We start from the raw sequence: 12,861 nt of genomic DNA, 5'->3' as shown, positions 1-12,861 counted from the left end.
GTGATACCTGTAGTTAGTTTTATAAAGTGTCACATTGTCTTGGGGGTGTTGTGTTGTATCTTTCGTGGTGGTTTCATGTCGCGGGGTATTGTGCCAGGGGGTGGTGTTTTGGTAAAGTATTCCAGTGTATGATATCGTCTTGCACTCGAGATTATTGGATTGTAGAACAGTTGAGCAGAGACTGGTATCGTAGTCGTATGGTATTGTAATTGTGGGAGGAAATACGTCCAAAACCGGTGCGTTGAAAGCAAAATGGAAAGATGTGTAGAGTTAGGAGTCAAGCACGGCCTAGAGAGCAAAGAATTGCTGCAATTCATTCGAGAACGGGAGCAGGAGGATCGAGAACGGGAGCGAGAAGAGATGGCAGCCGAGAGGGAGGCCAAGCGAGAGGCCTAGCAACACGAGCTCGCTGTTATGGAGCACCAGATCGAAATAGAAAGGGTGAAACATCAGGTGGCGGCGGAGGAAAGTATGATGGAACCCTCAATGGCAACAAGAGCAAATACGGCGAGGGGCGCCAAAATTACCCGTGTTCCAGGATGGGAGAAGACATGGACGCCTATCTGGAGAGGTTTGAGCGGTTTGCCAAGTTGCAGGATTGGAAGGAGTGTACTTGGGCGATCAACTTGAGTGCAATCCTTACAGGAAGGGCGTTAGAGGTATACCCCCGGTTTGCAAGCTTGAAGGGGCCTTATTATAGAGGTACCAGCTGACTGCAGAAGGCTTCTGGAATAAACTCAGTGATAGTAGGGCGGAGGCAGGAGAAAGTCCGGAACAGTTTGTGACAAGACTGGAAGGGTATCTATTACGGTGGGTGGATCTCTCTAACACTCAGCGTACCTTCGACAGGCTCAAAGAGTCGATATTAAAAGAAAGGTTTATTGGGTCATGCGACAAGGGTTTGTCACTGTTTTTAAACGAGAGGACACCTCTGCAGATGGAAGAACTCACTACGTTAGCTGAGAAGTATTTTCAGGCACATGGCAGAAGCCTACATGAGAGTAAAAATGATGGTCGGAGAGTAAATAGAGACGTGATGAGTAAATGGCTAGGTAACCAGCGACAGGGTACTAGGACAGAGGCAGAGAGATGATGCTTCAGACGTAATAGGCCGGGACACATAGCGAAGGACTGTGTAGGCGACAGTAGGAGAACCCCTACGAGCAGAGTACAACAGAAGCAAGGATATAGCAAAGCCAGGTATGGCTCACAATATGGCCCCACGCACAGTGTGAGGAATACCGGATACCATGCTCGACCTAATGGACGAAACCTAGCAGCGGGGTGCTACTTAAATCAGTGTAGCGGTGTCGGCGAGGGTAAATGGAATACCATGAGCCATGTGAAAGGAAGGCCGGTATAACGGGAGGTAGAGCATTGCGAGGATCAAGTAGCCAATGGAGGCTCCCAAAGCCTGGTAACTGAGGTCCCAATGCCAGTCTTATATGAAAGGGTAGGATGCGTTGAAGTGAAAGCACTGTGAGACACTGGCTGCAGCGGCATCATCACCAGACAGTCTTGTGGCCAAAGAACAACTTACAGGAAAGAAGACGTGGTGTACATTGGTTGATGGATCCATCAAGGAGGTCCCAATGACCAGGGTAAAGGTAGATAGCCCATATCTTACCGGGGAAGTAGAGGTCATGTGCATGGAGACACCGCTGTATGATTTGATAATAGGGAATGTCCCGGGAGAACGAAGCCCCACTGACCCACGTAGGAAATGGCAAGAACGTATGCAGACTACAGAGGAGGTAGAAGCCAGCGTGGTCGTTACTCGGGCAAAAGCCAAAACGAAGGATAGGGCACTAACCCCTGTAAGAGTAGTTTCTGAAATTGATGTGGAGATTGACGTGGAAACGTTAAAGGCATATCAGAAAGAAGACAAGACGCTGGATAAGGCGAGGACGTCAACAGATGTGAGAACCAAGGGTGCCAGTAAGTCATGGCTTACGGAGAGGAAGGGTCTGCTCTATAGAATGTTCCAATCCCCAAAAGTAGATCAGGGGCAAGTGGTGAAACAGTTGGTTGTGCCACAACAACTGAGGAAGGTGCTGAAGATAGCTCACGAATCAATAATGGGTGGACACGTGGGCATAGGAAAGACAAGGGGTAGGATAGCAACAGAGTTCTATTGGCCAGATATGAGTGGTGATATCTCACGTTTCTTCCGATCGTGTGATGCATGTCAGCGGACAGTGGCGAAAGGTAGAGTAACAAAAGTACCACTAGGAAAATTGCCGATAATTGATGTACCCTTTCACCGAGTGGCTGTAGATCTCGTTGAGCCGATTTAACCCATATCAGATAAAGGAAGCTGATATATATTGACTATTGTGGACTATGCAACAAGATACCCTGATGCTGTACCATTGACAACAATTACTACCGGGGTGGTAGCTGAGGCTATGGTTGAGATATTTCGCAGGGTAGGATTCCCGAAGGAAATACTTAGTGATTTAGGAACTCAGTTCACTACGGAACTGATGAGGGAGATAAGTAGGCTGTTGTCAGTCAAGCAACTCACAACCACACCGTACCACCCAACGTGTAACGGACTGGTCAAACGATTTAATGGAGTACTGAGACAAATGCTGAGACGGCTATGCATGGAACGCCCAAGGGATTGGGATAGATATATATCAGCGTTACTATTTGCCTACAGAGAAGTCCCGCAAGAAAGTACGGGGTTTTCACCGTTTGAGTTACTCTATGGTAGAACGGTGCGAGGTCCTATGAAGATACTTAAAGAATTGTGGACAAAGGAGATAGAGGTGCCAGAGTTTAGAAACAGCTACCAATACGTCGTTGATCTTAAGAATCGACTTGAGGAAACGTGTGAGATAGTAAAGGGGCAGTTGAAGAAGTCACAACGTAGATACAAGCATTACTATGACAGGAATGTCAGAGCACGTAGGCTCAATCCAGGTGACATGGTGTTAGTTCTGCTCCCCACGGACAGCAATAAGCTGCTAATGCAATGGAAGGGACCATTTGAAGTGCTAGCGGTGAAGGCCGAAAACGACTACATAGTAAAGGTGAAGGAGGCCATCAACTGACTCAGGAAACTCTGGGAACGATCAGGTAGCTGGGACAGCTGTCATCGAATGTGAGGCAGAAAGTGATGGGGCAATTGACGACAAACAGCTGTTGGATGTTGACCTACGGGGAAAAGAGACCTACCATGAGGTAGATCTCAGCGCGGAGCTAACTGTGTCGCAGGCCAGAGAAGTCAGAGGGCTACTAAAGCAATGCCGCAAAATATTAACCGACACTCCAGGAAACACCACCCTGGTGGAACATGATATCAAACTGACGACTGATGAACCCGTTCGAGCGCGACCATATCCGTTACCGTATGCGATGAGAGGAGAAGTGGAAGCATAGATCAAGGAACTGTTACACTTGGGGGTGATCGAACGATCCGAGTCTCCCTATAGCTCACCTATCGTGCTGGTTTGGAGGGAAGACGGATCAAATAGGTTCTGCGTGGATTACAGGAAGCTAAACAAGATCACAGTCTTTGACACGGAGCCTACCCCAAAAGCAGAAGACATTATTGTGAAATTAAGCGGAGATACAATCTTCTCAAAGCTAGACCTGTCAAAGGGTTACTGGCAGATTCCAATGACGAGGGAGGCAAAACCTAGGACATCATTCATTACCACAAGTGGAAATTATAATTTCATTGTGATGCCGTTCAGATTAGTCTACTCAGCAGCAACGTTTAACAGAATGATGAGGAAGCTATTGGATGGCCTGGACGGAGCTGACAGCTACATTTATGACATATTAGTCCATACATCCAACTGGCCCAACCATCTGCGTATACTCCAACAGCTATTCGTGAGGATGAGGGACGCAGGGCTCACAGCAAGGCCATCAAAATGTATGATAGGCTATAGCAAGTTGGAGTTCCTCGGACAAGGTTGGAGGTGGAAATTTTGGAACAAACACAACAGGGTGGTCCACAACCTAAAATTCAAACATGTAAAACTGGGAACTTTAGAGGAGTACCTTCGATATTATTTGATGCAAGCTCAGGGGTTTTAGATGCTCTCTGGTGCAATCTGAGCCTTATTTTGGAGCATTTTTGCACGAAATTTATGACCTATATTTCAAAATAATTTGGGTTGAGTCAAGAGTCATGAGTGATGAGTCATTTTTCATTGTTAAATTTGTATACTAGTTTGAATGTAACCAGTAAAATGTTATAAAGCAATGTGCGAAAAATGCAAATAAATATACTATAAGGTGAAACTATATTTCGCTATATTTTATTCGGATTGAGCAGCGTTACTGAGTAGAAAATCAAATCTTGTAATAAAGGCTTTAAATTCCCAGTTTCCTTTTCCTAATTGCTATGCATGCATCTGCTGTCTCATGGAAGGAGAAGTCCTGAGCTGGTGGGCCTTCCACAGCAGTGGCGTATCTAGGGGGGGGGGCAAGGGGGGGGCACGTGCCCCGGGCGCCATGTTCAGGTGGGCGCAAAAAAGGCAAAGGTAAAAAAAAACGCAAAAAGGCAAAGGAAAAAAAACAATCTGCCTACATTTGGTTGTAAACTGAAGTGACGCATAAAACGTCGGTAAAAATTCAATTTGCACTTTTCAGTTCAAGTTCCTTCCGAAGGAGTGCTAGCAGAGGCATATAGTCTCTCAAAGCATAAGTGTATGCGGGTGCAGTGGAATCTACACCCAATATATCAAGCTTCTTTTCCAGCAGATAGAGAATTGTCTGTCTTGACGCAGAAGTGAGATTTACGGATATTTAAATGAACACAATGTGCCTTGAGGCGGAAGACCATGCAAATGAACTCTTCAAGAAAATGTTTCCAGACTCACAAGTAGCAAAAAGTATGGTTGGCAAACATACAAAAACACGTGAAATTGTGAGAAATTGCAATTCTTACCTTTTTTAATACATGTATTACTACTATAGTATCGCTATTAAAACGTGTGAACGCTCTCTAAAATAAAAAAGTGTTTTTTGAATGCCTAACTTGTAGGGTGGTGCAGGGGTTTGAGATAGTGTCATCCAGACATGAGAATATGGGCCCATCATAGCCTCCGATGCGGAAAATGGCTTAAATATTTCAAAATTTTCCTGCGGGCATGCCCTAGCGCTGGATGTCCTACGCGCACGTGCTAAAGCGTCGGTTGTCAAATTGGCATTGCGTGTATGTATGTATGATGTATAAATGTATGCTACGTGATGTTTGTGTTGTGTTTGCTTGTTGTTCGGTTTGTGCTGTGTGTGTTCGTGCTGGCCGACTTGTCAGATTGGAATCTTACTGTAGGTTTAACCTGACAATTTTCTCAGAAAACCTAACATAAAAGTAAACTAACTTACTCCGCCTGACGCAAAGCTTGGGTAACTGCTTGTGATATAGCTGCGTACAATGCTTGCAGAAAATCTGCTTGAAACATGCTGGCGAATCCATTGTTTCAAATTTAACGGCGGCTTGTTATGTTCCGATGTTCACTTGTTTCTTGTTTCGGGCTGGGGGCAGAGGGCCCACCCGAGCATACTAAAGACCAGGTGCCGAACGTAAAATATTATATAATTATAATAATATATTATATAATTATATATATATTATATATTATAATAATTACTAATATACGGTATATTAATTATATTGATAATTATACAATTATATAATATTAATTACATATAATAGTATGATATTATATAATATATAATATATTATATAATTACTATAATATTATATAATTATTAATTATATATAGATTATATAATATTATATAATTAATAATAATTATATAATGTATCTATATAAATTATAAGTTATATTGATTGATAGTAATTATATAGTATATATGATATATAATTATATATATTATATACTTATATTTAATCGATTAATATTTAATGTAATGAATCTTATATAATTACATATTGATAATTATATGCTAAGATAATGCATTAGTAATTTATTTTATTAATTATAGTCATCTATAATATATTATATGTTAACATAATGTATGTATTAACTTATACTACATACATTAGTATGTAAATAAGTTATATTTATTTAGTATAATATATTATATGTTAAATAATTATTAATTTATTATATATATATTATTTATTATCTATAAGCGGCATTATGTTTAGTAAAATAATGACTTTTACGAGCGTATAATGTGGTAAATAACAATTTTACGAGTTGGCACCCCAGGTATGCGCGATTCGCGGCGCATGTGCGTAAATCTATTGTGGCGGTGCTCGTGCTAGTTATGTGATAGGCTACGCGATCATCCCGCCCCCACTCCTCGGTACGGATTGTCGGCCTGCGGTGCCGGTGCTGTACTACGGCACACGTATAGGCTGTTGGGCGTATCAGTTCGGCAGTTCCGAAGCCTCGGAAGTTGGAAGGGGCGCAATTTTAGCACTTGCCCCGGGCGCTGTTTTTCCTAGATACGCCTCTGTTCCACAGACACCATCATAAGGGCATTTAGTGTGTTATGATTCCGTCTTATTAGAAGTTTAGTTAGAAGGAATCTGATTAAATAGGCTGGTTATTGTGAGCTGTTTTTTATTCATAGCGGATTGCGAAGCGCTATGATATGAGGCTCAGGACAAGTGATAGTCTATGTCGCGACAAGTTTTCGTTTGGCTAGTTGCCCGATTGACAAACTAAAAAATTATAGTTGTGTAATATTTTCCTAGCATCCTTTGAGCCAGCTAGGGTGCTATCACATGACATTCTCACATTATATTTTCAAAGGTCGTCGAAAAAAGCGGCCCGCGAGGCACGCGTCGGTCGCTGTATGTGCACATCGACGCTGTGTACGTGCCTGTTGGCTGGGGCGGCATTGATTGAAGTATGGGGGGCGCACGATTGTTTCAGTTGCATGGTGCTAATCACTACTAAAATATAGTGGGTGGGCACCACTGGACTATGAGAGACTGACAGCAAAACTCTTTCCTGGAATTGAGGAAAAAGCTACAATCTGGAATGACACACGAGTGTACCGGCAAGCAAAAATAAACGTGTGAATTTCATTACGATTTTCCATGGATTACCGTTCTATAATCCTGTACGGGTCTACGTAGGTACGCCGGCCGGTACACACGCACACACAAGCACGCACGCACGCACGCACGCACGCGCGCAGGCATGTGCGCAGGCACGCAGGTACGCACACACGGGCACGTGCGCAGGAATCCGAGCAAGCAGCTCAGAAGACGTAGACGCACTGTATCTTGACTGTATGATTCGACTGCCAGACAAGTGGGAACACATGCACAGAGTAAAACAGTGTAATAGACTGTAATATAATCTGCGTTCACACGATATACGGCCTCGCTGGCCTCGCTCGGCTTCGCTGGTTCCGTACTTATCTGGTGCTGAATTCGGCTGAAATACAGTGCTAAGACAACCCGGAGGAAGGAGCGTTCACACGAGAATCGAGGCTTGGCTGGCTAGGTATAATATAGACTGGTACCCAGTCGACAGTTCAACGCTACACTAACGTCGTGTAGCGAACGGGTACCAGTCTAGGTAAGCGCACTACAGTCTCGCAATTTGAAATTGCGTTCACAACTTCACACGACGGACAATTTGCGGCCAGCGTGGTGTCGAAGATACGCGCGTATTCAGTACCGGCTACTGAAATACGCGCGTTTACTCGCGCGGAATGTGATTCCGCGCCGCAGGTAAGCGCGCGTTTTCAGTACGGTACTGAATAAGCCGCTTATATTTTTAGCGTGTGAACGCTCAAGTACGGTACTGAATAAGCCGCTTATATTTTTAGCGTGTGAACGCTCAAGTACGGTACTGAAATCCTCGTGTGAACGCAGCCAGATGAGACGGGATACTAGAGAAGCGTTGCCGAAAAGAGGCACTTATATTAAGTCCAATTACTAAGGGAGGTGGTCAAATTTAACAAAAAACATTCACAGGGTAAGTAAAGGGGTGGACACACTAGGCAATTTTTCATGTGGTCGAGCCGCCCGGCTGAGCCGGCCGGCTGAAATTGCCTAGTGTGTCCTGTGAGTCGCGGTCGATTTTCGAGTCGGCCGGCTGAGTCGCCCGAATCAAACATGTTTGATAATTATTTGGTCGCGCGACTAATACAATCGCGCCGCCCGAACAATGCAATATTATACAATGCGACTATACAATGCTCTACTACGCGCGCCTGAATGTCCAATTCATCAGCCAATCAAACGGTGCCAATTTCAATCATGTGACTATCATCATCATTCAGCCGGGCAGCTCAATCGCATGAAAAATCGGCTGTGGTGTGTCCACAGATAGTCGCCCGACTCAGCCGTGTGAGCCGCCCGCCGACTTTCAGCCGGGGGCAGCTCAATCGCATGAAAAATCGGCTAGTGTGTCCACAGCTTAACATTTAACAGCGAAGAGCAAGTTTGATTTCGGCTTCCTATATATTGATTATTTTAATAGGGGGGGAGGGTCAGAATAGACATATTACGCCCATCATGTAAGTTCATGTTACCAAACTGACGATTCTATAAACTAAAGACAAGCAGGAAACAGAAAACGGTGCGCTAGACCTTGCAGGCAAAAAACATAAATAGTGAATTGTTGCTATAGCAACCTAAACGAGATGCAGCCTAGATATAAGCCACGACTTGGTGACATGTCATATCATGGTGCGTCATGATGCCAGGATGCAGGTAAATTTGTTATATATAACTAGGTGCAATACGAATTCAAGCGATGTTTTTACTTAGAATGACGTATCCACAAAAAAGAAAACATGTGTTTTTTTGTGGATACGTCAATCTAAGTAAAACACACCGACACTGCTATGCTGCGTAAAATATTTTATGATTCATAAATCACTAGTTGGCTTTTGTGATCGCTTCGGCACGTTATTGACAAGTTCATACACAAGTTATTCCTCACCTAATCTTGGATACGCACCTAATCTCCACTCCCCAAGAGCTAGTGTTGTTTAAGTGATTAGCTAGCCCTGTCCCTTACCGTACACCACTCACATATCTTTATATTGACAGTGAAAAGCGAAGGTACCAGTTTGAGTGGCAGTTGCAGTAACGTGAGTGCCTAAGTTACCTTAACGTGAGTGGTTAACTCTCCTTGGTGCAATACCAACGTCTTCCCCGAGATCTAATATATATTTGAGTTCGTATGTATGTATGTATGTATGTATCTTCCCTATAGGCGGCCAAACCGCCAAGCGATCTGGATGCAATTTTCACAGGGCCATCTGTTATTTCCGGGGAGTGTTCCTAGACGAAAAAATCTGTCAAACCGTCAAACTCACCGAGAAATCCGTCTAAAACCCTTGAATTCGTGAAACTTCAGACAATGTCAGCACTCACTGTACAGTGCTGCCACACACAGAAAAACCTATGACTATTTCTTGCCCTCACCTCATGATCTCATCAGCTGCTGGTATTGTGAAACCGAAAGCGAAACCAATACTAAAACAGAGCATAACCAGGACCAGTTCAGAGGTACTACTCACTCTGAGTTGAGAGTTTTAGTTCAGATGCTACGATCTCAGAATGCATTGTACCATTCCAAAGCTATGCATTTTCTGATTCAATAGGAAAATCTCTTAATTTCAATGTGCATGGTTGCGCGCCAAGCATTTACTAGACAATATCCAGTGGACACAGACCCCACTCGCTGGCCTGTCTCTATCTATACTATATATGCAATTTCTTTTATTCGTGGTACGATCTCACAATGGGGAGCTCAACAGTTGGATACGCCAGGAATCTCTACATATTTGCACCAGAGAATAACACGAATTCAAGAATAAGACAGAGACAGAGAACAACACGAATTCAAGAATAAGACAGAATAACGGAATTTACACCATATTACTATTATGTCCCAGGGGTTCTAAGTTGGGTTGTGCTGTCATACAAATTTCATACGTAACAGTTTTTCCCCATGCTTATTATCTTATTAGACTGATTTCTAAATATTGATATTGTGTGCAATGTTATTGTCGATTTTTACCCAATGTTCCTATTGTGTCCCATTATTAGTAGTATGAATTAGTAGCACGATTTTACCCAGCGCAGCGGGTACCCGCAGCTAGTATAACATATTTCAGCAATGTTCCACGCAAACTTCACATCACGAGATGTCTGATTGCCAATCAACATACCGGGTCTAATTACGTGTGAGTGAAATCACACTGAACGCATTACCAATTTTTGTTAATTAACAAGCATATACATCCGACCACATTTTAAAAGGTAACCTTGATCATATATGTGAGGGTAACAGATCCAGAATCTGAGATCCATGCACCCATGTTGAGCGCAGTTAACAAACTGCCACCTGCACCAGACAACAGAGAGTTAACTATTACAGGTGCAAAACAAAAGATTGCCACGCAGTGACGTGAGATATGGTGTACGGTTTGTCAATTTAGTCCAACCATATGTCGGTTTACAAACACACATCATATTTTCCGCCAACCATACACATTGTACCGCCACCAATTGTTATTTATAAAAACCTTATCTTACTTTACAGAAACACGTGTTCATTTTTCCTACCAACAGGATTCGTGCGCCACCGAACCACAAATCCCCCCACAGTAGTTTGCTAAACCAACACTATACTAGTAGTTGGTCAGCGAACGATACAAGTATAGTTTGCGCAGAAAGATGGTTTTCCGCGCGCAGTGTGCAACCTTTGACCTGCGTACGTGGCGCGATAACGTAGCCTCGGGCGCATATGGCGGCCGCCGATTCCGAACCCCCCAACGCCCACCACTCCTATTGAGCACGCTGGCGCATTGTAAACAGCCGTTAACAATACCCCCGCCCCACCCCACCACCACCATGCGCTATTAAGCTATGGGCCGTAGGAAATTAAAGTGTACTAACTCTAATATCTCGCGAACAAATTGGGTTACATTTCTAAAATTCGAGATACATATAAACACATGTCTTAGCTATGGTCTCTGTGAATTTTATTGACGCATGAATAGTTCAATTCATTACCAAAAATATACGCGTGGTATCGCTCATATAGGCTACTATATACGTATTGTACTGGGAAAGTGTTGATGATCTCCGTGTAATTCTGTAGTGTCGACAGCGTAGAACGTAGCAGCGTTGTTTTGTTAGCAAATGGTAGAGCCGTAGTCACAGATTAGTTGTTTCACTTGGATTTTATTACTTACTTAACACATACAAAATATATACAATACCACAGCCTAGGCAACATGCCTAGGCTCCGGCGACCGTCTGGATCTGTCTCCGACTCACTACATAAGTCTCTCTCTAAAGTTGCGTTTACACTATCGATTTTTGTCAGCAAATCGTCCGAGTCGTGCAAAATAGAACACGTTCTATTTCTCCAACTCGGTGACTTGACTCCGACTCCGACTCCAACACAATCGAATTTCAGCCAATTAGTTGAAATGCACTTGGGTCAAGTCGGGGGCAAGTTGGAATGCACTTGAAATCGCTACGATTTGGTGACAAAAATCGATAGTGTAAACGCAGCTTAAATCTTATCTCCTTTTGTTTGACAATTGCTGCTTATATATATCGGCTCGAAACCGGATCTAGCCGAAACTAGTCTGCCAAAACCAGACTTTGGCTAAAGCAACAAGCGACGCCCATTCACAGGTGCGTCCTATCCTTAGCGCAAGGCGGATGCAGGAGGGCGCGCCCGTCCATTGTCGTTTGCGCGCCGCGTCAACCACTCTTATTCATGTAGATGCTCTAAATGTGACGTGCCAAGCGTCACGTTTTATTGCCACTGCTTGCTGAATACAATATACACACGGCTATATGGACGGTAGAAAGGTGTACTAACTACCATATGGCGCGAACGATTTGAGTTACATTTCTAAAATTCTAGATACATATAAACACATGTCTTAGCTGTGGTCTCTCTGAATTTTGAGTTTATTGAAGCACGAATAGTTTAATTCGCTCATAGGCTAAAATTTCCGCGCGTTCGTGAGATTATTCCCGAAAATGTCAATTTCAACGTTATGAATCTATATATATAACATGTGTCTATATGTATCTAGAATTTTAGAAATGTAACTCAATTCGTTCGCACCATATGATAGATAGTACACTTTTCTACCGTCTATAGCCGTACGTATATTAGCCTATGAGCGATACCGCGCGTATATTTTTGGTAATTAATTAAACTATTCGTGCTTCAATAAACTCAACGGTGATTATAGCTACGACATGTGTTTATATGTAGCTAGACTGTTAGAAATGTAACTCAAATCGTTCGCGCCATATGGTAGTTATATATAGTACACTTTTCCACCATCCATAGCCGTACGTAATTAGCCTATGAGCGATACCGCACGTATATTTTTGGTAATTAATTAAACTAATCGTGCTTCAATAAACTCAAAGTTCACGGGGATTATAGCTAAGACATGCGTTTATATGTATCTAGAATTTTAGAAATGTAACTCAAATCGATCGCGCCATATGATAGTTAGTACACTTTTCTACCGTCTGTAGCCGTGCGTATATTAGCCCATGAGCGATACCGCGCGTATAGTTTTGGTAATTAATTCAACTATTCGTACTTCAATAAACTTCAAAATTCACAAAGACCATAGCTAAGACATGTGTTTAGATGTATCTCGAATTTTAGAAATAAATAGGTAACTCAATTCGTTCGCGAGATATTAGAGTTAGTACACTTTCCTACGGCCCATAGCATGCTTAATAGCGCATGGCATAGCTTAATAGCGCATGGTCGCATAGCGCAGAATCGGCGGCCGCCATATGTGCCCGAGGCTACGTTATCGCATCATGTACGCAGGTCAAAGGTTGCACACTGCGCGCGGAAAACCATCTTTCTGCGCAAACTATACTTGTATCGTTCGCTAG

General features: G+C 43.1%; 1 protein-coding gene across 1 annotated transcript in view; it reads right to left on the bottom strand.

Annotated features, from left to right (window-relative positions):
* Window positions 1-12,861, bottom strand: part of LOC106811810 (spectrin beta chain, non-erythrocytic 5-like) — a 78,023-nt gene that overhangs the window by 48,909 nt on the left and 16,253 nt on the right. The window lies entirely within an intron of this gene.

Source organism: Priapulus caudatus, unplaced genomic scaffold (genome assembly GCF_000485595.1).
Source record: "Priapulus caudatus unplaced genomic scaffold, Priapulus_caudatus-5.0.1 Scaffold578, whole genome shotgun sequence".
Taxonomy (NCBI): domain Eukaryota; kingdom Metazoa; phylum Priapulida; class Priapulimorpha; order Priapulimorphida; family Priapulidae; genus Priapulus; species Priapulus caudatus.
The sequence above is the reverse complement of the archived record's forward strand: the minus strand, read 5'-3'. Positions and strand labels throughout refer to the sequence as shown.